This window comes from Girardinichthys multiradiatus, chromosome 12, assembly GCF_021462225.1.
Source record: "Girardinichthys multiradiatus isolate DD_20200921_A chromosome 12, DD_fGirMul_XY1, whole genome shotgun sequence".
Lineage (NCBI taxonomy): Eukaryota > Metazoa > Chordata > Actinopteri > Cyprinodontiformes > Goodeidae > Girardinichthys > Girardinichthys multiradiatus.
The window spans coordinates 8,356,387-8,381,202 of record NC_061805.1 but is presented as its reverse complement, the minus strand read 5'-3'; the positions used below and the strand labels follow the sequence as shown (position 1 = coordinate 8,381,202).

Genomic DNA, 24,816 nt, shown 5'->3' with positions numbered 1-24,816 from the left:
ATCTCCACAGCATGATTCTGCCACCGCTTTCCTCTTGCCACTCTTTCATACAGGTCAGACCTGGGGACTGAGAGACTGATAGTTGTTCTGTTGAAAAACTCTCCCGCTTGGGTTGTGGATATCTGCAGCTCCTCCAGAGTTACCACGATGCTCTAGTTTACTTCTGTGAATACTGCTTTACTCACTCAACCTGTCAGGCAGTTAGTTACAGTAGATTTTATTTTGGGTAGTCAGAGTAAAATGGCCAGAATACACATGCACCTCACACTTTCACAATATTATTTCTAAAAGAAATGTAGAAACTTTTCTACTCTGTTACGATTACACACTATTTTTTGTTTGTTCTATCACATACATCTTTGCTGGTTATTTTTCTGCTCTCAGTGGTAGGAATAACCTGGCAGGCATAAAACACCTACCGTTTTCCTACAATCAGCGGTGCTTGGTGGGACATCTGGTCGAGACAAAAAGGCTGTACTGAGGAAGTATTTGAATATAAACAGTTTGACAATGGTCTGCAGTTATTATGTGCCATTATAATGGACAGAGTGAACTAAAAGAGCCCGTCAGTGCAGAAGCCTGCAGGATCTGTCAATGAAATAGCAAAGCCGCTTAACCTTTGGTGATAATGCTCTGAACAGAAACAAAACCTCTCCAGCACTTTATCAATGTGTGAGGCCTCGCTGTTATTCAGGGAGGGGTGAGGCGTGAAGGACGGCCAGCCATACACACCGAGCAGGAGATCCCTGGATTAGTCACGCTCACGGACTCTGCTGATGCTACCCTCTGCTGCAACACCACCGCGGAACCAAATACAGTCTCTAAACACCACAGCAAGAGCATAATTGAACTCCCCACCATAGATTGCACAAAGTGGAAAGAGGCAAGGAGCTCTGTGCTAGCAGCTAATTATCTTTGTGATAAACACAGCAATCAGCGTGTGTGAAGCATATAAAAATGTTTGACAGCAGAGCAGGGTACAGAAATTCATTTCAACATTTTGGTTTTATCTATTTTCTTATAGGAATTGGAGTTGTGCAATATAGCATTACAACACAAATTACATTTTTTTTTGTTACACACAGCAGAATATTCCACATACAGCTGCTTCATTTTTATATTTTATGTTACTTTGGGGCCAAGTTTGATTGAAGTCAGTTTGCTGCTGCAGTATGAAAATGGTTGGTTATGAATGGACTGAACAGTGCTCTGTGAGATGTTCACCGCTTGGGATAAACACTTAAAATTATTCAAACCCCTGGCAGATTTGGGTTTAAAGTAATCTTTTAATTTTATCGACATGTTTCTGATTGATGGTAATATTAATGTTTTGGAGCGGCCCAGCCAGAGTTCTACCTTGAATCTGATAGAGAATCTGTGGAAGAAGCTAAATATTAAGGTAATGGCAAGGAGGCTTTCCAACCTCAAAGGCTTGGAGATCATCACCATAGATAAAAAAACTATCCTTGTTTTCCTATCAGAAACCAGCTTCTTGGTTGAATGAAAAAAAATTTCAAAATCTAAATAGGTTTAGGTTTAACTGTTCCTTCCTTAAACCTCTCCACAACTTCATCCCCGACCTGTCTGCTGCATCACTTGGTCTTCACGGGGATGTTTGTTCACCAATGTTCTCTAACAAACCTCGGAGGCCTTCTAAGGACAACTGGATTTAGACTGAGATTAAATTACACACATTTAGATATCTGAAGGAAGCTAGTTGAACTGGATTTTTTAGGGATATCAGAGTAAAGGGGTCTAAATAGAAATAAAAAAAATGCTGAAAACCATTTATAATTTTCCTTCCACTTTACATGAAATATTGTGGGGTTTTTTTTCATGCAATTTGTTTGCAGCACATTAAAATTACAAGCAGCAGTGTCTTAAAAGAAGCACACTAGCTCTTTTGTGTGTGTAGCATCCTTGGATTGCACCTATTAAATCATGACTTTTAGTCACCCAGAAATCAAGGATGAAGTAGCCTGAATGTGCGTTAACTTTGCACTGATGTCATAAATGTAACTCAAAGAAGCTGTAAACAAATGTACCAACATTTTAAAAAACAGTTCATCGAAATGATAATTTGGTTCCAAAGGATTTCTGTTTCCTACTAATGTGGTGCAGGAACTGAGCTGGAATGCATTCTGTTCATAGCAATATTATTGTGCAATGATTACACAAGTAGTTTCAATCGGCATGACAACTGAACATAAGCTGTTCAACCACAGTCATGTGTGGACTCTATACCCTGACCACACCTCTGCCTCCATCCTTATTTTATCCTCAGGTCAAACATGCAATCTTCTAAGAAGGCTGAGAAGCCACATTTTCCCCTGTTAGGTGCTTCGTTACAGATGAAATGCTGGAAGCTGCATGTTACGTGAAAGGTTGGTGTCATTAATGTATTAAATGCAGATGTGAAGACTGTGACTGTGTTATATTACAACAAGTAATTTCCTAACATGATTGGACAGTTGACTGAGGACTGATGTTGACTGCACAGCTGAAAACCATCATCCTTGTTTTCTGTCCTATCAATAAAAAAAAGCTCCCCTCACTTGGTTACCAACTTTGTACTAACTTTGTAAAGTCCAGTGATATGTGTTCAATGCATGAAATAGCAAAAAGTATCTTCTGGCTTTTTCTGGTGCTAAATAAGTAAAAATGAACAATGAACATTTACTTCCTGAAGCAAATGAAGAGGGTAATAAGAAATAATCCCCCAGGCAAAATGACTTAAATGGCATTTAAGCTTTAAATTCTCTACAAGAAGGTGTTTTCTTTGAAACTGTATTGTTTTAAACAAACTTAAAGGGACCAAAAGAAAATGAAGAAATATATTTATATGCATTCTGAGGATACCATTCTACCTTTTTCTAAAAACCGTTGAGGTTATGACAAGTCTCCCTCTGCATATTCAATACCACTAAAAAGGTCGGTCAACTTTTCATCATAATCATTTAGATGAGTTACATGACAGAGTTGAATCAGCTTACAAAGTACAGTGACGTGAAAAAAAATAAGCACCTTACAGATTATTTTTGGTGGTTTTTCTCTCACATTTCAATATTTCAAATTATGAAACAAATTTTGATATCAGACTGTCATTATGCTCGAGATTGTTATTCTGCCTGTGGGTCAGAACTCTCAGAAGAAGAGACTAGGTTATGAAGAAGGTTTATTTTCTTAAACAAGGATAATTGGGAACAGTTCAGGAATGGGTAGATTGCCAACTGTACAAAAAGAAGAGGGAGAAGCAGGTGAATCAAAATGCTGTAGTAAACCTGGGGCAAATAAATCAAAACACTATACTTAAGGAACGGCTTACTATGTTGGAGTAATCTAACTGCCAGGGGGGGTGAGGGATTCGGAGTCTGGGTGTTCAACACAGAAGTTTCTCTGGAACTGCTTGAGAGGTTTGTGAAAGACGAGGTGAGGAGTTCAGGAAGGTAGTACTTGCGTTGGAGGGTGAACAGGTTACGCTTATGCCTCGGTTCGGATGACCAAAAACAGGTGAAAACAGGAAGCTGTCAGCTGGTTGTTGTCCAGACAAAGGATAACAGGTATCTGGGATCTTAATCCACAAAAAGAGACCTTTCTCCAAAAGTCGAAAAATCCAAAACAGCAAAACAGGCATCAACAGGAGAAATCCAAAGGTTCAGGTACAACAACCACTGAAGGCAAACACTCTGGCGCTGAAGTGCTGGCAGCCTCCTGCTTAAGTACACTTCCAAGAAATCAGCAGATCAGTTGCACCTGTCACCCAGCACCCCTGAGAACTCCAGCACCATCTGAGAAGTGAGCATAGTAAAAAAAGCAAAAGCACACACACACACAAAACTCCAGATCCTGACACAGACAAAGATAACCTGAGTAAATAATGACTAGTCTCTTTATTAAGAAAAAAGGCTATCCAAACTACCCTGGCCCTATGTAAAAAGGTAATTACCCCTAAAACTAATAACTAGTTGGGTCATCCTTAGCACAAACAAGGAATTGCAATGAATCTTTTATGTCACTGTGAAGGAATTATGGGCCACTTCTTTGCAATATTTTGTCAAGCTTTCACACTGGAAGGTTTTAAACATGAATGGTCCTGCAACAGCTTCATAATCAAATTCAAGACCACTTCAGACCCTTGATTTTGTTACTTTTGACCCATTCAGAGATGGCTTTCCTGATGCGCCTTGGGTCATTTATGGACTCACAATATTCTCCATCAGGATTGCCTGGTGGAGAGAAGAATTCATGGTTCTATCAAATATGCCAAGTTGTTCAGGTCCTGAAGCAGCAAAGCCACCCTCAGGCATCATTCTCCTCATTTATACTAGATGTAACACCTTCCTAAAAGTTCTATTTTTTTCTTTATTATATGCATTTTATCAAAGGTCTAGGGGATTATAAGATGGTGTTTGGCAGATATAAAATGGTCCTTCCTGCTCCCTGTTTCACCTGGGAACCCTTCCATAGATGCCATTTTTTCCAGTCTTTTTGTTGAAGCACTAACACTGACCTTAGATGAGGCAAGTGTGGTCTGCATTGCTTTGGATGTTCTGGCTTCTTTTGTGACCTTTTGGGCAAATCATCAATGAACTCTTGGAGTAATGTTAGTAGGTCAATCATTCCTGGGAAGTTTGAGAGAAAAGACCTGATAAATGTATATGACTTTGTTCTCCTCTATTCTTCTTTAGATCAAGAAATTATTTGTTGCTTTTTGGGATATTTTAGCCTACTTCATGTTGTCAAATAAGTTCTATTTAAATTATATATTGATACTACAGGTCATCCAGGTCCCAGGCTAGGATGTTACTAGTGAAACTGAACCAAAACATATGGTTAATCACAGCTCACTCATTATTTAACAATTATGTTTTTACAGAGCCAGGTTGGTTTGGTATATCTCTTTCCTATTGATATATATAAAATAATCCTTTAAAAACTGCACTTTGTATTCGCTCAGGTTATCGATGTCTAAAATTAAAATTTGATCATTTGAAACATTTAAACAAGACAAAAAAGCAAAAACAAACTAGATTTGTAACGGAGCAACAACTTTATCACAGCACAATATTTATGTGCCATCTGGTGAACATGCTATGAACAACATCTGAAGCATATGTGACCTGCAGTTGGACATCAATGTCCAACAAGACTCTTTTTTTTCTTAGGAGCATGTAATTGCAACATATTTTGTGCAGAACATATCTGTAGCTAACTGAAGGTTAGTGTTCTCTGACACTAGTGGAGTCCTTCATTCTGCAAGAAGTGCATGTGAGCTACTCTCACAATGAGACCTAAACAGTTTTCACAGGGCCAACTTCTGTGCTGTTAAAGAGCACGTGATACCATCTATATAAAACCCAAGAACATATAAATTTAAATCCCTTGCTCAGACCTTGAGGGGTCAAATTAGTCCTCACACTGTAAGCTCACACAGTGACCGTCAACCATAATTGGCCCCTTGCCAGTTGATTAATGGACATTCTCCCGCTATTAAAAAGGTCTTTCCTAAGAGAGTCTCCAGATAATTAATTAAACCAATGACATTTTTGAGAGCTAAGGACTTAAGAACAAGCTGACCTTGATATTAGAGGGAAAGCTTGTGGAGGGATAACTGTTCAGTCCCTACATCAACGCACTTAACCTCTCCTGCCCTGCATTTTACTCTGTATTACAATCTGAACCTGATGTACCTAAACCAGGAATTCTGAGCAGGCAAAGTAAAGCATGATGAAAAAATGTGGCGATGATTCTGTTACATAGAAAAGCCAAAGAATAAATTTAACTGGATGAGATTTCATTACAATCCCACATGAACTGATCAAAAGTGAGACAGATTTGTACGTTTTTGTTATCTAAATAAGTATAAGGATACATAATAGAAATTGGGGCCGCTCGGTAAATTGACCGGCCACTTTATTTAGGTACACCTTGCTAGTACGGGGTTGGACACCCTTTTGCCTTCAGAACTGCCTTAATCCTTCGTGGCATAGATTCAACAAGGTACTGGAAACATTCCTCAGAGAGTTTGGTCCATATTGACATGATAGCATCAGACAGACGCAGATTTGTTGACTGCACATCCATGATACAAATCTCCTGTTCCACCACATCCCAAAAGTGCTCTTTTGGATTGAGATCTGGTGACTGTGGAGGCCATTTGAGTACAGTGAACTCATTGTTATGTTCAAGAAACCAGTCTGAGATGATTGGTGCTTTATGACATGGCGCGTTACCCTGCTGGAAGTAACCATCAGAAGATGGGTACACTGTGGTCATAAAGGAATGGACATAGTCAGCAACAATACTCAGGTAGGCTGTGGCGTTGACACGATGGTCAATTGGTACTAAGGGGCCCAAAGTGTGCCAAGAAAATATCCCCCACAACATTACACCACCAGCCTGAACCGTGGATACAAGGCAGGATGGATCCATGCTTTCAATGTTGTTGACCCCAAATTCTGACCCTACCATCCAAATGTCGCAGCAGAAATCGAGATTCATCAGACCAGGCAATGTTTTTCCAATCTTCTATTGTCCAATTTTGGTGAGCCTGTGCGAATTGTAGCCTCAGTTTCCTGCTCTTAGCTGACAGGAGTGGCACCCGGTGTGGTCTTCTGCTGCTGTAGCCCAGCCGCCTCAAGGTTCGACGTGTTGTGTGTTCAGAGATGCTCTTCTGCATGGTTTGGTTGTAACGAGTGGCTATTTGAGTTACTGTTGCTTTTCTATCAGCTCGAACCAGTCTGGCCATTCTCCTCTGACATCAACAAGGCATTTGCGCCCACAGAACTGCGGCTCACTGGATATTTTCTCTTTTTCGGATCATTCTCTGTAAACCCTAGAGATGGTAGTGCGTGAAACTCCCAGTAGATCAGCTGTTTCTGAAATACTCAGACCAGCCCATCTGGCACCAACAACATTGCCATGTTCAAACTCACTTAAATCAACTTTCTTCCCCTTTCTGATGCTTGGTTTGAACTGCAGCAGATCGTCTTGACCATGTCCACATGCCTAAATGCATTGGGTTGCTGCCATGTGATTGGCTGATTAGAAATTTGCGTTAACGAGCAGTTGGACAGGTGTACCTAATAAAGTGGCCGGTGAGTGTATGTTGTCATCACAGGTTCAGTTTGTTTAACATCAGTATAGCAAAGGACTGTTTGGAATGCAATAATTGTGGGTTATTGCATTCCAAGAGTCATAAATTCCCACTTTGAATGTCAATGTAATATACAGACTCAAGAGAATATCTGGAGTAGATTCTCTGGAGTTAGCGCACACCTAACAAAGATGATGGTATCCAAGATGCTAAAGGTCACAGAGAGTGTAAGAAGCAGATGTAAAAGGAGACTAGAGAGAAAAACGTGGATTTATCACAAACGTTATCGTCCTCAATAACATCACATTCTGATGCTTTCCTAATGCTGTGCAGATCTACTATAGATGCCTCAAGAAGCTGGATGGTCACAGGCCCTAAACAGTGACTGGCATGTGGTAAACTCATACATCCAACTATTTGTCAGATTAGAGAACACACCACAGACAAGCATTACCAGGTTGACCTAAGCACGACACTCTTTAGTGTAGAAGTCAGCTGTTTTAAGTAGAAATTAATTGTTTAAAAATGAAGTCAGAGACTGTACAAAAGGTGTCAGACACCATATGAAAGATTTTCTTACAGCGGCATATCTATTTTTTCAGGTTGCTATAACAGAGAGCTAGACTTTAAATTCATACTTTTGTAATTTGGGCTAACTTTTATAGGTGCAAAAAGAAGCTATCAATCTAACCTTGTTTTGGAGTTGTGTTGTTGAAATGGCCAAAGCGTAAATTGTTCCCAGGCCAAAAGACAACAGGAAGTCTGTCATAAGACATGATGAATTTGGATAGTGTCTGTCTTTGATAAAACTCAAAGTTAAAGTGAGAGTCTTCTTTCATCAGTTAAAACACACAAAAATAATGTTTACTTTTGTAACACTAATTTAGCTAATCATGCTAATCGTTAATAATGAGATACTACAAACAGATCCATATCTTTTGGTCTTTCGTTTAAACCAGTAAAACCATGTTTAACAGCAGCTACACACAATGTAACCACCACCCTTGCTTCTAATATAAGTATGTAATGACCGCTCATGAAAGGAAGCTATGTGAAATCTTTTGAGCACAGGTAATTAGAGGTGTACAATTTCGCAGTCATTGCTGCAATTTCAATGTGCAATTACAAAGGTGTGCTTGGATGCAATATTTGGTGGTTTAGAATATCTCTGGTGTCATGAATTCAAACTCAGCTTGGAAATAACATACATGGGTAATTACATTTATTTATGCAACACCGGATCTAAAACTTAGTGACTAAGATTCTAAAGCTTTGGGAGATTGTGATCAAAGAACAGAAAAGAGTAAGGAAAATGTGGGTGTTTCTTGCAATCAGTATTGTAATGACAATATTTGACAATAAATTCGGAAAGGCATGTGTTTCCAATATTGTGCAGCCATACAGTTCATTAAAGTTCTTAAAAAAAGTTAAATTAGTTAAAATTAGCATCCGCATTTCAAATTGGACACAAATCTCTAATCGTTGCATTTCTGCCGCTGAGTCCTGTGTTGATCATTGTATTTTGCCAACAACCCCATTTCAAACTAAGTTGGGATGTTGTTTAAAGTGGAAATAAAAAATTAAATGATTTGTAAATCCTGTTCAACCTATACACAACTGAACACACTACAAGAAAAAACATTTAATGTTCAAACTGATAAACTTTGTTTTTTATTTGCAAATATGTACTCATTCTGAACTTCTGGGGCAACAAAGCTGGGACAGGGGTATGTTTACCACTGTGTTACATCCCCTTTGCTTTTAACAACATTTAATAAGCGTTTGGGAACTGAGGACACTAATTGTAGGTGGAATTCTTTCCCATTCTTGCTTGATATACAACTTCAGTTGCTCAACAGTCCAAGGTCTATGTTGTTGTATTTTGCGCTTTGTAACTCAAAGGTTTAATTCCTGCTTAAACTACAAGGTGTTTTAGAGAGTCGTTGACACTTTGTCCGTAATTTCACCTTTTCCAAACCTGCCAGAAACATTTAGCCCACAGAAGGCAACTTGCTCCAGTCTTTATCCATCCCAAAATGCTTAGGAGATGGGACATGAAGCATGAAATCCTAAAACATTTGTTGTGCAAATGAGAGTTGCAGTGTATCAAGAGATAGGAGGACTGAACCAATCAGCATTTTTGTACCAAAAACCAACAAGTACTCTGAGAGGTGGTTAAAGTGGTTTCATATCCTATGCTAGTACAGGTCCTTCTCAAAATATTAGCATATTGTGATAAAGTTCATTATTTTCCATAATGTCATGATGAAAATTTAACATTCATATATTTTAGATTCATTGCACACTAACTGAAATATTTCAGGTCTTTTATTGTCTTAATACGGATGATTTTGGCATACAGCTCATGAAAACCCAAAATTCCTATCTCACAAAATTAGCATATCATTAAAAGGGTCTCTAAACGAGCTATGAACCTAATCATCTGAATCAACGAGTTAACTCTAAACACCTGCAAAAGATTGCTGAGGCCTTTAAAACTCCCAGCCTGGTTCATCACTCAAAACCCCAATCATGGGTAAGACTGCCGACCTGACTGCTGTCCAGAAGGCCACTATTGACACCCTCAAGCAAGAGGGTAAGACACAGAAAGAAATTTCAGAACGAATAGGCTGTTCCCAGAGTGCTGTATCAAGGCACCTCAGTGGGAAGTCTGTGGGAAGGAAAAAGTGTGGCAGAAAACGCTGCACAACGAGAAGAGGTGACCGGACCCTGAGGAAGATTGTGGAGAAGGGCCGATTCCAGACCTTGGGGGACCTGCGGAAGCAGTGGACTGAGTCTGGAGTAGAAACATCCAGAGCCACCGTGCACAAGCGTGTGCAGGAAATGGGCTACAGGTTCCGCATTCCCCAGGTCAAGCCACTTTTGAACCAGAAACAGCAGCAGAAGCGCCTGACCTGGGCTACAGAGAAGCAGCACTGGACTGTTGCTCAGTGGTCCAAAGTACTTTTTTCAGATGAAAGCAAATTCTGCGTGTCATTCAGAAATCAAGGTGCCAGAGTCTGGAGGAAGACTGGGGAGAAGGAAATGCCAAAATGCCAGAAGTCCAGTGTCAAGTACCCACAGTCAGTGATGGTCTGGGGTGCTGTGTCAGCTGCTGGTGTTGGTCCACTGTATTTTATCAAGGGCAGGGACAATGCAGCTAGCTATCAGGAGATTTTGGAGCACTTCATGCTTCCATTTGCTGAAAAGCTTTATGGAGATTAAGATTTCATTTTTCAGCACGACCTGGCACCTGCTCACAGTACCAAAACCACTGGTAAATGGTTTACTGACCATGGTATCACAGTGCTCAATTGGCCTGCCAACTCTCCTGACCTGAACCCCATAGAGAATCTGTGGGATATTGTGAAGAGAACGTTGAGAGACTCAAGACCCAACACTCTGGATGAGCTAAAGGCCGCTATCGAAGCATCCTGGGCCTCCATAAGGCCTCAGCAGTGCCACAGGCTGATTGCCTCCATGCCACGCCGCATTGAAGCAGTCATTTCTGCAAAAGGATTCCCGACCAAGTATTGAGTGCATAACTGTACATGATTATTTGAAGGTTGACATTTTTTATATTAAAAACACTTTTCTTTTATTGGTCGGATGAAATATGCTAATTTTGTGAGATAGGAATTTTGGGTTTTCATGAGCTGTATGCCACAATCATCCATATTAAGACAATAAAAGACCTGAAATATTTCAGTTAGTGTGCAATGAATCTAAAATATATGAATGTTAAATTTTCATCATGACATTATGGAAAATAATGAACTTTATCACAATATGCTAATATTTTGAGAAGGACCTGTATTTCAAATCAACCTGGCTGTCTGCAGTTTTGTGCCAGTTTTTATGTAAGTCTTAGTATCTTCCCCTCATGTCAGGTTTTAAAGCTTCTCAATAATGCCTTCATTAAAAGCAAAGGAGAACCAAAGTCAAATTCCTTGTTTGTGTCACAAACTTGGCAAATAAAGCAGATTCTGATTCTGATCCGATTCCAGGAGGCAAATCCTGGTTGAGGTGATGGGGTGCAGCTCAGCTGATCTACTGCTCCCCCAAGAAACTCCCCTACAGTAGCGGACTTCCATTTCACAAAAAAAACCAAACTCAGAACAGACAAAAAAAAACATGACCTGGAGTTAAGATGTGCCAAACCTTGGGAATGATTTGTTTTAACTGTCTGGAAGATTAACCTCAGCAGAAAAAGAAACAAAAAACCCTTGTTTGTAGGAGTTGAGTAAATCAGTGGCTAAAGAGAAACATTATGTCAAATGCTGGAAAAGAACGTTCATTATGCTGTGCTTTTTTTCCTTCCTGATATGTTACATCCCTAAATAAGTGCAACAACAGTCTATGGTTCCCAGGCAACCAGCATTAAAGTCTGAATTGTTGGTCAGGTAGGAACAACACTTTACCCAACTTCCTCAAAACAAGAACATCAGTACTTTAGAAAAACAGTGAAAGGAAAGGGAACCCAGAGTTTTTTTAAAAGACTGTGCCCACATGCTATAGTACGATTGAGTCTTAGGGCCATTGTAGATGAAGAATAAAAATTATGTGACCACGGAGGAGAAAATATCTGCCAAATAACTCCGAAATTTCTACTTAGTTTCACATATTTATGAGAAAAAAAAAAATCAGGATAAGTCAGAAATGTGTACAAAAAATACCTCTTAAATCTATCCAAAAAAACTCTACTGTTTTCTGAGATTATAAAGTCAGACATTTCCAACAAAAAAAACAGAAGTCCTCTAAGATTGAAGTGGTAAATTTATGAGATGCGCATCTGGGTATTTTCTAAGGTGTAAGTGATACATCTGGGCTTTCTTTCTGTATCGGGACATCTTCTGGGTACAGACTGGATGCAGCATCTTCCTTACTGTTTCAGGCATGTATTCCAGATCCCATTTGAGCTAATCATGACAACTGTCTGTCTTTACAATGTCAGATCATTGTAAAGGGGTGTAGCCAAGTTTTTTCTTGTAAATATGTAAAAAATTAATCTAGAGTTTTTTGGCAGAAACCTACTGGTCCTTCTCAAAATATTAGCATATTGTGATAAAGTTCATTATTTTCCATAATGTCATGATGAAAATTTAACATTCATATATTTTAGATTCATTGCACACTAACTGAAATATTTCAGGTCTTTTATTGTCTTAATACAGATGATTTTGGCATACAGCTCATGAAAACCCAAAATTCCTATCTCACAAAATTAGCATATCATTATATATATGAATGTTAAATTTTCATCATGACATTATGGAAAATAATGAACTTTATCACAATATGCTAATACCTCCCTTACCATCCTTCACTGTGATTGGTGGCAAGATAACTTGGGTCCTTGTCCAGCCTCGTTCCAGTTGTTTTAAACGTTTTATTGCTCTGATTGTAAATCTGGACAAGTTTAGGTGAGTAAGTGTTTTCTGTTAGCCATTTGTGACTAATGAAGCATATCTGTCTGACTTAAATGCTATGCTCTCTTGTTTTTCCCATTTGAAGAGTAGCTAAAAAAAAAAAAAGTTGTTTTTTTTATATTGATATCCGATGGAAACAGAACGGCATGGGTTACTAATTTAAAGTTCTGAGACAGTTGAATCCACCTGGAAAAAGTGTATAAATAAAAGTGTATAAATTACAAAAATGCGCCAGTTACATTTATTTTATTGGACTAGCCAGTGGCTGCCACTTAGTGTGGCTATAAGGAAAATTTTAAAAGTAGTTTAATATTGTTTTAAACATTACAAATGTGTGCTTGTTAATGAATAAAAAGGCTCAAATAAAGATGGGATTTTTCTAAAATGTTCAGTGTGATCCAATGCTTCTGTAAAAAAGATTGGATTCTGGCCTCTTTCGACATTTTTAGTAGGGATGCCAGTGATTATGGAGGGTGATGTAAGTCACAATAACAAAGCACCAAAGTCACTCAAGTCTGTGCTTAAGCCTATCAATAAATCAGGGCTCATATGTAATCCAGTATCCAGAATCATACATGACAAACTATTTCAGCATTTTGGTTAACAACACCAATACATGTAGATGACTCGGCATCTTTTTCAAGATACAGTACACCCATTAAATAGAAAGACTACATAAAACTGTGCACTGACAACCCTTCGCAACTAACCTTTGGTATATAATAATATTTCCTTTATTAACTATTAAATTAAGGAAAAATTAAACTATTGAATTTGGACAAATAAGCAATTATGTTCAGGTTTCTCTGAAATCCCAATTAGGTAAATTCCTGACTAAATGTATTATGAACGTATTATGCTGATATGCTAACTATGCTCACAATCTTACATACAGTACAGTGTTGATATTCCAGTTTAAGTGCAGTAATGTAAAATTATGAAAAAAGAGACATATTTAAAAATCAGAGCAAAAAAAATGTAAATATTTGTGTTTTTTCTTGATTAAGTGGCTGAATAACAATTAACTAATCAAATAACAAAATTTCCAATCCAAAGCTAAAAGTAGCCCAATATACTCAGTAGCGCAGCAACCAATGTTCCATGTTTAATAAAGACAAAATCCAAATATGTCATTATTGCATCTCATGAATGCTTTACTTTTTCAGCGCTGTTTCACTTGGTGAAAATGAATGAAGTGTCACCGATTGGCTAGACTAAATCAAAACATGACAGGTTTGAAAAAAAGATGATCTTACCTTTGGCGGACAAGAATGACCCATACAAATCTCAGGGCCTGTTTACAGATGTCAGAGCAGTGTCACAACGTTTGAGCTGCCGGTCCTGTAAAACCAAAAACATCTCTATAAACATTGACTTTTAATGTAATAAGCAAATAAATGGGGAGATTAAATTAATACATTTCCAACTGAAAAAAGTATTTACTTTATGCATGCAATGGGAAATAAATTTCTTAATTGATAAAAAGCTATTAAGGCTTTTGAGTTTTCATTTGTATTTAAACACATTAGCAGTAAAACAACAGCAGCTAATTTCTGATAATCTGAGAATAACAAGAAATCATCTGGAGCATAATTGCTGAAGGTTGTTGAGTGTCAGACAGAATGACAGAGTAATTAATGGAACAAATGAGGAAATTACAGAAAAACACAAAAGAAACTCAGGACAAAGTAATCAGTATGAGAAAAACAGTAGGAACCAGCAATGATCCAACAAAGAGCCTAAATACTGTGGAGGTATGATAGAGAGAATTTAAGTACACCCTTTCATCAAACTTTTTGACAGGTGGGTGGGACTTCCGGTGAGGGCGGGACTTCCGGTTGGCGTCATGTGGGGGCCATGTGGGTGGCATGTGAGCGGGAGGTCACATGGTCAAGCAGGTGGTGTGTCCAAGGGGGCGTAACCGTGGATGCTGATTGGTTGTCGTCATTAAATGAGTCAATTAAAACACAGGGGTGTGTTTAAGGGTGTTACGGGGAAGGCCTTAAATGAGCCAATTAAAACACACAGGGGTGTGTTTAAGGGTGTTATTAATAATCTGTATGTTTTTCAGGCATTAATACATCTAAAAACAAAAAAGACATGCATCCTTTTATATTTTAAAGGTATAATCAACTTAATGTTGACCTATCACATGAAATCCTAATAAATTAACTGTGTAACCTGACAGAATTGTAAGTTCATTTTGCTTTACAGCAGGACCTATTTGTTGAATATATGAGCCAGTCTAAATCAGTTCAAAATAGAAAAGACCTAAAAAGTAAATTAAAAGATTGTGCTTCACTACATCAATGGAACGAGAAAAACCTTCAGCTTCTGCGTCAACATACTGGAAAAGCAACTGAAAGAGGTAAGACGAATATGAGATTAACAGAAGAAAAAAGAACTTCAGTATACTGTTTCCAAGTTATAAATTGACTCTAGCAATGATGTGTTTGAATAATGAGAGACTCCATTTTAGGAAAAAGGAATGATAATTTTAGTTACCTGTAGCTTTTCTAAAACATTTACTTTTTCATCTTATAGTAAAAGGTTATTCAGGGAGTTACAGTTATACCATATCCAACTGTTAGGGGCGAAGTCAGGAAGGGCAGTTAGGTCTGTTCCTTAGATAACCATATCACCTTTGAACTCAAGAAAGGGTTTTGGTCTTAAAAACATAGTCTTTGCAGTTGAGATAACACTGTCATGTTCTGCTATAAATACTGTGAGCAAATGTTGTCCGGGGGCTCTGTTTCATTGGCTAACCTCAGCGTCAGGGTCTTCAAATGCTGAATGTCTTTGAACCATAACACTTGTTACATTGAAAATACCAGTACTGACAAGAAAAAATGTCGGTAAATATTTCAGGAAACCCGGAAATTGTGGAATCTACTTCTGATAATTCACAAAAGCACAATGACATCTTTAAACGTAAGTAAGTAAGTAAGTAAGTATTCATCTTTAAGAAATCATTAAATGCATGTGAATGTTCTCTAATTTTGTTTATATATATTGTTTATATATATATATATATATATATTTGTTTCTTTGTCATAGAACCCACCGCTGATGACCTTGATGATTTCATCTTGACAAAATCAGATTATGGTAAGTAAATGTTAAATGCAATAAAATATATATATATACATTTATATATTATAGTTAACCCTTGACAATGTTTCAATTTATAGATTTGATGAGAGAGGTAAACCCGAATGATCAAGTTGGCGGGTTCAGCGGCTGGAATCGACAGTCAAAATTGAGAAGGCGAATTATTTCCAAACAAGAAAAAACCCCAACAACATCTGAACTTTCTTCTAACACAGAAATTAAAACTGATTCTTTGAATACTCCTCCGTCAATTATTATCATTTCCCCTGAAGACACACCGGACAAGTTACCGGCACCACCAGAAAGTAAGTCCTAAGAACTAACTATTTTTCTTTGAGAGTGAATGTATTTTAAACCTCAGATAAAAACTGTTTACAGATTCGACTGAGAGCTCTGTGGAAGACACAGCTGTTGAGCAGCAGCAGCAGCAAGGTAGAAAAAAAATAAAAATTAAATAAAAACAATATATATATATATGTATTTTAAGCATAGTTCAATAAAATGTCATATAAACCTGTTTACAGATACATCCAAAGATGCCACATTGAATCCGCCCACCAGAAGGTCGCTTTTCAAAGATCAAGACAGCTTTCAGCAGAGAGGCACCGTTTCAGTTCAACAAGAAGTGAAATCTGGAGGTTTTACCGCAAAGAATCGGAGTAAGATTTAAAAAAAAAACTTGTGTATTTTAAAAACTATTTTTCGTTTTATTTATGAACGCTGTGCTGCGCAGCGTAAGATAACTATTATTGTCTTCTGTTTTTACAGAATATTTAACCCCGGCCAAAAGACAGTGACTCTCTGCGCTACAAAGCAGAGCAACGCTAGTGAGTGGATTAATGAACGGTACGTTTTAATTCATATATACATACTGAATTAATTTGAATTCCTTTGTTTTTTTTGTTTTGTTTTTTTTTCAGCTTCAATGTGATTATTTCAATATATATATATATATATATATATATACATATTTTTATTTTTTTATTTATTTATTTTTTGTTCATTCTCCTTACAGAGGTAACGTTGATGGTAGGACAGATTGGCCACAGAAACGGACAACGCAGGAAGACAGTCTCTACAGCCTCACGGAATCTTCATAATAAGGCCTCATCGTTAACACTTCTGGCAGCATGTCAGATTCTGTTAAAGAAGCATTTTGGTGACATCAAGGTGATTTTAAACTGAACTGATCACTGTTTTGTTTTTTGTTTTTTTTCTGTAGGTTAGTTTTATTTTATTTTATTTTTTCTTATGTTCATAGAAATGGATAACCGAATCAGACTTGCCCTGGATGAAATAAGAAATTTAGTTAATGAACTTAACGAAATTCCCGTTAATGCAGAAGTAGCAGATAACATCGTTTTAAATGCATCTCCTGCTAACAGTGAAAATGTAATAAATGAAGATCAGCACGGTGACTTTTTAAACGTAATCAATCAGGCTCTTGAAGATTTAAATAGAGCATCGTCTCCACACAGCATTGAGGAAAATGATTCACCTGACAGTAATCAGAATCCTTCTACGTCACACGCCGCAGATCGGCACGGTGACGTTTTAAACGTAATCAATCAGGCTCTTGAAGATTTAAATAGAGCACCATCTCCACACAGCAGCATTGAGGAAAATGATTCACCTGACAGTCATCAGAATCCTTCTACGTCACACGCCGCAGATCAGCACGGGGGTCATTTCAATACGGACATAGCAGTTAGTTCTGATCAAATAGGACGAAACCCTCCAGCCGTGGTTGAACGTGAACATTTTAATAACCATGAAATAAGGAGACCTTTTACCATACCGCCGCCCTGTCCAAGTAACGTTCCAGATTTAGCTGCATTCTATACAGACATCATGCGTATTATCATTGAATTAGCCGACGCTGCGAGATCGTTAACCAGACGTAACGACGTTGTGCAGCTGGAATTAGTGGGTGAAAATCTCAATCGTCACATCACATTTACTGTTACAGATGATGGAAATATGATCCTGCCTGCTTTCGAAAACTTCCTCGACGATTTAGTACAATCGAATGCAAATATACCTGTAGATAATAACATGGAATTTGTTCTTCAGGTTGTTAATGACCCAGCAGGAGGTTCTAAGCATAAAGCTGCAGGAACGTTAGACTGTGAACTGTTTAATAAGAAAATGCGTCATTTGTATATTATAAACAATACCGGTAATCAGTTATGTTTTGCAATCAGCCTCGCACACGTCTCTGATCCTGAGCTCACGGATCACCATGCTGTAGAAATGGGGAGGAGATGGCAGCATCAGGCAGGCCTCGACGAGCAAACAGCAGTTACTTTTAGTGATATTGGTAAATTTGAAACCATTCTGAAGAGAAAAATTGTAGTGTTTCACAGAACCACGGGCTCTACTGCTCTGTGTAAATTTGAGACCAGTTTCCCTGATTGTTCAAACCCTCTGTTTTTGCTGTTATTTCAAGGTCATTACTATGGGATAAAAAATCTCAAAGGTTTTATGGGGTGCAGATATATTTGTAATTACTGTTACGCCAGCTATCAGAATGCCAATACACACCATTGTGAAGGTTATTGTCCAGTGTGTCGAACATATACATGTATGCAAGAGATTAGCAATCCTGTAAGATGTGCAGGCTGTCAAAGAATCTGTCGTAATTCTTCATGTTTCAGCAGACATAGGGAACCGCGCATCAGAAATAGTGCTGAAAGGCCTATGAGTGACTGTGAGTTGGTAAAACTGTGTAAAGTATGCAAACGGATATACGTTATTCCAATCAGTAAACCGAATAAACCACACATGTGTAATGTAAAATGCAGTATTTGCGGTGAAAATGTACCCCCCAGCCTAGACATTACATGCGATGATCATAAGTGTTACATTCAGCCTTGCAGTGCAATTAATCAGCTTGATGATAAACTGATTTTTTATGATTTCGAATGCCTCGTCAATGAGAGCGGCATGCATACCCCCTTTCTGGTCTGTGCTAAAACGTTGAAAGGTGATGAATGGTACGCTTATGGACTGAATTGCACCCAAAAATTTATCCTGCATTTCAGGAGGCCAATGTACAAAGGTTACACCTTAATAGCGCACAATGCGCGGGGGTACGATGGTTACCTGATTCTCACAGCAATGCTGCAGTTAGGGATTAAACCTCATATCGTCATGGTAGGGAGTAAACTTCTCTGTTTAACCGACCCTGATTACAGGTTAAAATACATTGATAGCCTGTCCTTCATGTGCATGAAGCTTAGTGCCATGCCGAAAGCGTTAGGCTTTACCGATCAAAGCAAGGGTTTTTTTCCCCACCTATTTTCCTCTGAACAACATCTCCAGTATGTGGGGCCTTTTCCTCCTCCATCCTGCTACGCTGTAGAACGCATGAGTCTTCAAGAACAACAGGTGTTTAGCAACTGGTACAGAGAAGCGAGCAAAGAGGTATTTGACTTTAAGAAAGAAGCTATTCGTTATTGTAAAAATGACGTTGAAATTCTTTTTCAAGGATGCTTAAAATTCAGAGACGAGTTCTTTAAGGAGACAAGTGTGGATCCGTTTAAAAGTATCACAATAGCATCAGCCTGCATGAAGGTTTTTGTAACCAATTTCCTTCCTCCTCAAACCTTAGCCATTCCATCACCTCTGGACTACAGACGTAGCAGTAAAACGTTCTCTAGCGCGTCCATTCAATGGCTCGGCTGGATTGCAGACAGCAGAGCCATATTTATCGAGCATGCATTAAATAGGGGTGAAAAGAAAATCGGGCCATATTCAGTGGATGGGTATGCAGAGATTAACGGTGTCAAAGTTGCGTTTGAATTTTATGGCTGTTTTTTCCACGGCTGTAAAAAGTGTTACATGCCTCATGACAAGTGTCCGTTGAGAGGGGTCGCATTTGAACAGTTTTACGCAGCCACTGTTGAGAGAAGCAAGGTGTTACAAACTGTGTACGGCCTTCGTCTCGAAGTCATATGGGAGCATGAGTGGATTGAAATGAAAAAATCAGACCCAGGGGTGATCAGCTTTCTTGAGAAAGTTAATGCACCCGAACCGCTATCCCCCCGGGATGCGCTGTATGGTGGACGCACCTGTCCTATGAAGTTGAGGTACACAGCGGAACCGGATGAAACTGTACACTATGTGGATTACACATCTCTGTACCCTTATGTAAACGCCAACTGCGTTTTTCCCCTCGGACACCCCACCATCATTTACAAAGATTTTGATGACCCCAGCAGCTACTTCGGTATAATCAAAGCTGTGGTCTACCCACCACGTAACCTGTTGTTCCCTGTTTTACCTTACAGAACATCCCAAGGTAAACTTGTGTTCACTCTCTGCCGCACATGCGCTGAATTAAATTACCAGTCAGGTCCTTGCACGCATAATGATCAAGAAAGAGCTCTGACGGGAGTTTGGACGAGTGTAGAACTCTGTAAAGCGTTGGAGTGTAGTTATCGTCTTGCTAAAATCACAGAGGTGTGGCATTTTGAAAAGAGAAGTGATACAATCTTTAAAGGTTACATTCATTGCTTTTTAAAGGGTAAGCAGGAGACTTCAGGCTATCCGTCTGAAGCAGTGGATCAGGAGAGTAAGTCAAAGTATATAAGCGACTACAAACTGCATCAGGGCATCCAATTAGACCCTGAGAAAATCGAGATGAATCCTGCCAAAAGGCAGGTTGCAAAATTGTGTTTAAACAGTTTTTGGGGGAAATTTGCGCAAAGAAGTGATCTGTCTCAGACCACAGTCATCACTAACCCTGAAGACTTTTTCAGCTTCATGTTCTCGAGTAAATACAGGGTTAACTATTTTCATTTTTTCAACCCTGAAATGTGTGTAGTGCAGTGGAACTACAGCAAATGTGTCATATATCCACCAAGTAAGTCAAATAATGTGTTTATAGCAGCATTCACCACCGCTTATGCACGTTTAAAACTTCTCAGCAGCATGGAGAAGTTACAGGACAGATTGATTTATATTGACACGGACAGTTTGATTTATGTGACAAAAAGTGGTGAAACTCCTCTGGAATTGGGGAATTATCTGGGTGATCTTACTGACGAGTTAGATGGTGACAGCATTTCGGAGTTTGCATCGACAGGACCCAAGAGTTATGCATACCAAACTAAAAACCGTAAAAAAGTAGTGATACGTGCTAAAGGCATCACTCAGACGCATGAATGCAGCGAGAGGGTCAATTTTGACAGCATCAAAGGGCTGGTTGAGGGCTACTTACAGGGGTCAAGTGAGGATGTCATTGAAATCCCTCAGCACACGATCAGGAGGGATAAAAAGAGATTCCGTTTGACAAACGCGACATTTCTTAAAAAGTTTCGACTGGTGTATGATAAGAGACGTCTTTTTTCTGACGGGACAACTCTGCCTTTCGGTTATTAGAGTTGAAGAAGAAAGAAAATAAAAAGTCACATGGATTTACAGGAGATTGATTTTGATCCTAGATTTAGAGCACCTTTCTCATGTATGATAGTTGGACCCAGCGGCTGCGGGAAAACTTTCTTTGTAAAAAGTATTTTACAAAACTGTAATCATGTCATGGATATTGTTCCAGAAAATATTGTATGGATTTACACATCTTTTCAACCCATGTATGCTGAATTGCAGAAGATGAATAAAAATATTACCTTTGTGGAAGGATTGCCTCATTCTTTTGAAGATGAAAACCTGTTTCCTCCTGAACAGAATCATCTGATTATTCTAGACGATGTTATTGCTCAAGCCTCAGATGATGAAAACGTGATGAAGGTCTTTACCCAGTTTCGTCACCATCGTAATATGAGTGTTATGATGTTGACTCAGAATGTATTTCATCAGGGAAAGTTCAGTCGCACTATTAGTTTGAACTGTAATTATATGGTGTTGTTTAAGAACCCGAGAGATAAACTCCAGCTGAATATACTGGCCCGCCAAATGTTTCCATCTCAAAAGGGTCTCTTCTTGGAGAGTTTTGAAGACGCAACGAGAGAAGCTCATGGATATTTAATCATCGATTTTACGCCTACCTGCCCAGAACATTTCAGACTGAGAACGGGGATACTTCCTCAGCAGTGGCCTGCTGTGTACGTACCCAGAACAAAGTAAGTCATCATGTCTGCGCGTATAAAAAGGAATTTACCATTATTCAGAGCTTTGTACCAGGCCTGTCCACAGAAACGTAAAGATATTCTCGCACACTGCTCTCCCGACTTTATTCAGGCTCTGTGCGAGATTGCACTGAATATCCTAAAAGGTAACATTAAACTATCACCCTCTCAACACTGACAATTGAAGAAACAAAGAAATATCATCAGATTGTTGGGTGATAAAAGAACCGGGATAAAAACTAAACAGTTGGCTCTCAAAAAGCAACGAGGTGGTTTTATTCTGCCCATCTTAACGGCTCTTGCACCCTTGATCGGTGATCTAGTGGGTGGAATCATCAGGAGATAATGTCTCTCAGAACATCGCAGAAGATGTTTCTCATTTCACCTCATCAATTCAAGCGTCTGACCCAGTCAGACACGTCCATCAGACAGACGGCGGAGGAGAATTTGGATGCTGAAATGAGAGCGATATTAAACGAGCCGGGTTTGACTTCTTATGAAAAAATCAAGAGATACGATGCTCTTCTCCAGAGGTATCTGACTTTACTTAAGCAAGGTGTCAAAGAAGAAAAACAGTGGGTCAGTTTAACGCTGCAGCGTGACACAGAGGTTCCTGAACATGAGCGGTCCCAAGAAAAACAAGGCCCAGGGCAGGACGAGGCCCCTAAGGATCAGGTTCTTACGGAAGTACTGAAAAGCCTTCCTAAACACAATCGTAAAAATGCCGAGTACATTTTGAAGAAATTATCCGAAAGAAGTGAGAGTTGGACTTCGCGAGGTGAATTTGTATTTAACGGAAATATTATAAAGGGGTCCCACATGATTGATTTGTTGAAAAATCTCATGCTTCCGTTTAAAAAATCTGGAGCATCACAAACCCGAGGATGGTCTGATTTTCTACACTCCATGTCAGAAGTAAACATACCTATATCTTCAGTCATTAACCCTTATGCTCGTGAAGAATATAGACGTTTCAAAACAGAGGGTACATCGATTGAAAATGGGGGTACACCCCCCAGCGTTAAGCAGAGAAGAAAAAGAAGAAGAAGGCAGAGAACTCATTCTCCCTACTGGTCGAGATCTGAGCTGGAAGATCCAAAAAATGCTGATGGGAGATCAAAAAGGTCTCTTCGTAAGACGACACTACCACTACCATGGATTACATTTTCACCATAAACCGTTATAAGAAAATGAAACATGTAGTCTATTTCTTTTATTCAATAAAATATTTATTGATTATATTTTTCAAGTCTAACTTCGTTCTCTACTTCACACACTAACATATGATATCATTACACAAATATTAAATCATAAGAAGAAAAAAAAACAATGAAAAAAAAAAAAAAAAAGACATTTTAAATTCCATAACAATCCAGAAACATCTCCAAAGAGCATGTTCCGTGAGTATAAAATGTACAACTTTGATTAATGACACATTTCTGATATTTTTTCACAAAGTTAGATACCATTAAATCATTCTTAATCACATCTCCGGTGTATTTCGACAACACTTGCTGCATTGATAATCCGCACGCTCTATGACATACAGGTCCTTCTCAAAATATTAGCATATTGTGATAAAGTTAATTATTTTCCATAATGTCATGATGAAAATTTAACATTCATATATTTTAGATTCATTGCACACTAACTGAAATATTTCAGTCTTTTATTGTCTTAATATGGATGATTGTGGCATACAGCTCATGAAAACCCAAAATTCCTATCTCACAAAATTAGCATATTTCATCCGACCAATAAAAGAAAAGTGTTTTTAATACAAAAAATGTCAACCTTCAAATAATCACGTACAGTTATGCACTCAATACTTGGTCGGGAATCCTTTTGCAGAAATGACCGCTTCAATGCGGCGTGGCATGGAGGCAATCAGCCTGTGGCACTGCTGAGGTCTTATGGAGGCCCAGGATGCTTCGATAGCGGCCTTTAGCTCATCCAGAGTGTTGGGTCTTGAGTCTCTCAACGTTCTCTTCACAATATCCCACAGATTCTCTATGGGGTTCAGGTCAGGAGAGTTGGCAGGCCAATTGAGCACTGTGATACCATGGTCAGTAAACCATTTACCAGTGGTTTTGGTACTGTGAGCAGGTGCCAGGTCGTGCTGAAAAATGAAATCTTAATCTCCATAAAGCTTTTCAGCAAATGGAAGCATGAAGTGCTCCAAAATCTCCTGATAGCTAGCTGCATTGACCCTGCCCTTGATAAAATACAGTGGACCAACACCAGCAGCTGACACAGCACCCCAGACCATCACTGACTGTGGGTACTTGACACTGGACTTCTGGCATTTTGGCATTTCCTTCTCCCCAGTCTTCCTCCAGACTCTGGCACCTTGATTTCTGAATGACACGCAGAATTTGCTTTCATCTGAAAAAAGTACTTTGGACCACTGAGCAACAGTCCAGTGCTGCTTCTCTGTAGCCCAGGTCAGGCGCTTCTGCTGCTGTTTCTGGTTCAAAAGTGGCTTGACCTGGGGAATGCGGAACCTGTAGCCCATTTCCTGCACACGCTTGTGCACGGTGGCTCTGGATGTTTCTACTCCAGACTCAGTCCACTGCTTCCGCAGGTCCCCCAAGGTCTGGAATCGGCCCTTCTCCACAATCTTCCTCAGGGTCCGGTCACCTCTTCTCGTTGTGCAGCGTTTTCTGCCACACTTTTTCCTTCCCACAGACTTCCCACTGAGGTGCCTTGATACAGCACTCTGGGAACAGCCTATTCGTTCTGAAATTTCTTTCTGTGTCTTACCCTCTTGCTTGAGGGTGTCAATAGTGGCCTTCTGGACAGCAGTCAGGTCGGCAGTCTTACCCATGATTGGGGTTTTGAGTGATGAACCAGGCTGGGAGTTTTAAAGGCCTCAGCAATCTTTTGCAGGTGTTTAGAGTTAACTCGTTGATTCAGATGATTAGGTTCATAGCTCGTTTAGAGACCCTTTTAATGATATGCTAATTTTGTGAGATAGGAATTTTGGGTTTTCATGAGCTGTATGCCAAAATCATCCGTATTAAGACAATAAAAGACCTGAAATATTTCAGTTAGTGTGCAATGAATCTAAAATATATGAATGTTAAATTTT

The 24,816-nt window shown here is 39.0% G+C and overlaps 1 protein-coding gene across 10 annotated transcripts in view; it reads right to left on the bottom strand.

The window, feature by feature from the left end:
• The window catches only part of arvcfb (ARVCF delta catenin family member b), a 336,448-nt gene that overhangs the window by 229,587 nt on the left and 82,045 nt on the right, over positions 1 to 24,816 (bottom strand). For 9 of the 10 annotated variants that reach the window (XM_047381042.1, XM_047381034.1, XM_047381040.1 and 6 more), the window contains exon 2: positions 13,782 to 13,866. The gene's annotated coding sequence lies outside the window, so the exon portion shown is untranslated. Of the gene's footprint in view, positions 1 to 4,510; positions 4,623 to 13,781; positions 13,867 to 24,816 lie in introns of all 10 variants that reach the window. The other variant, XM_047381035.1, reaches the window with a different exon arrangement.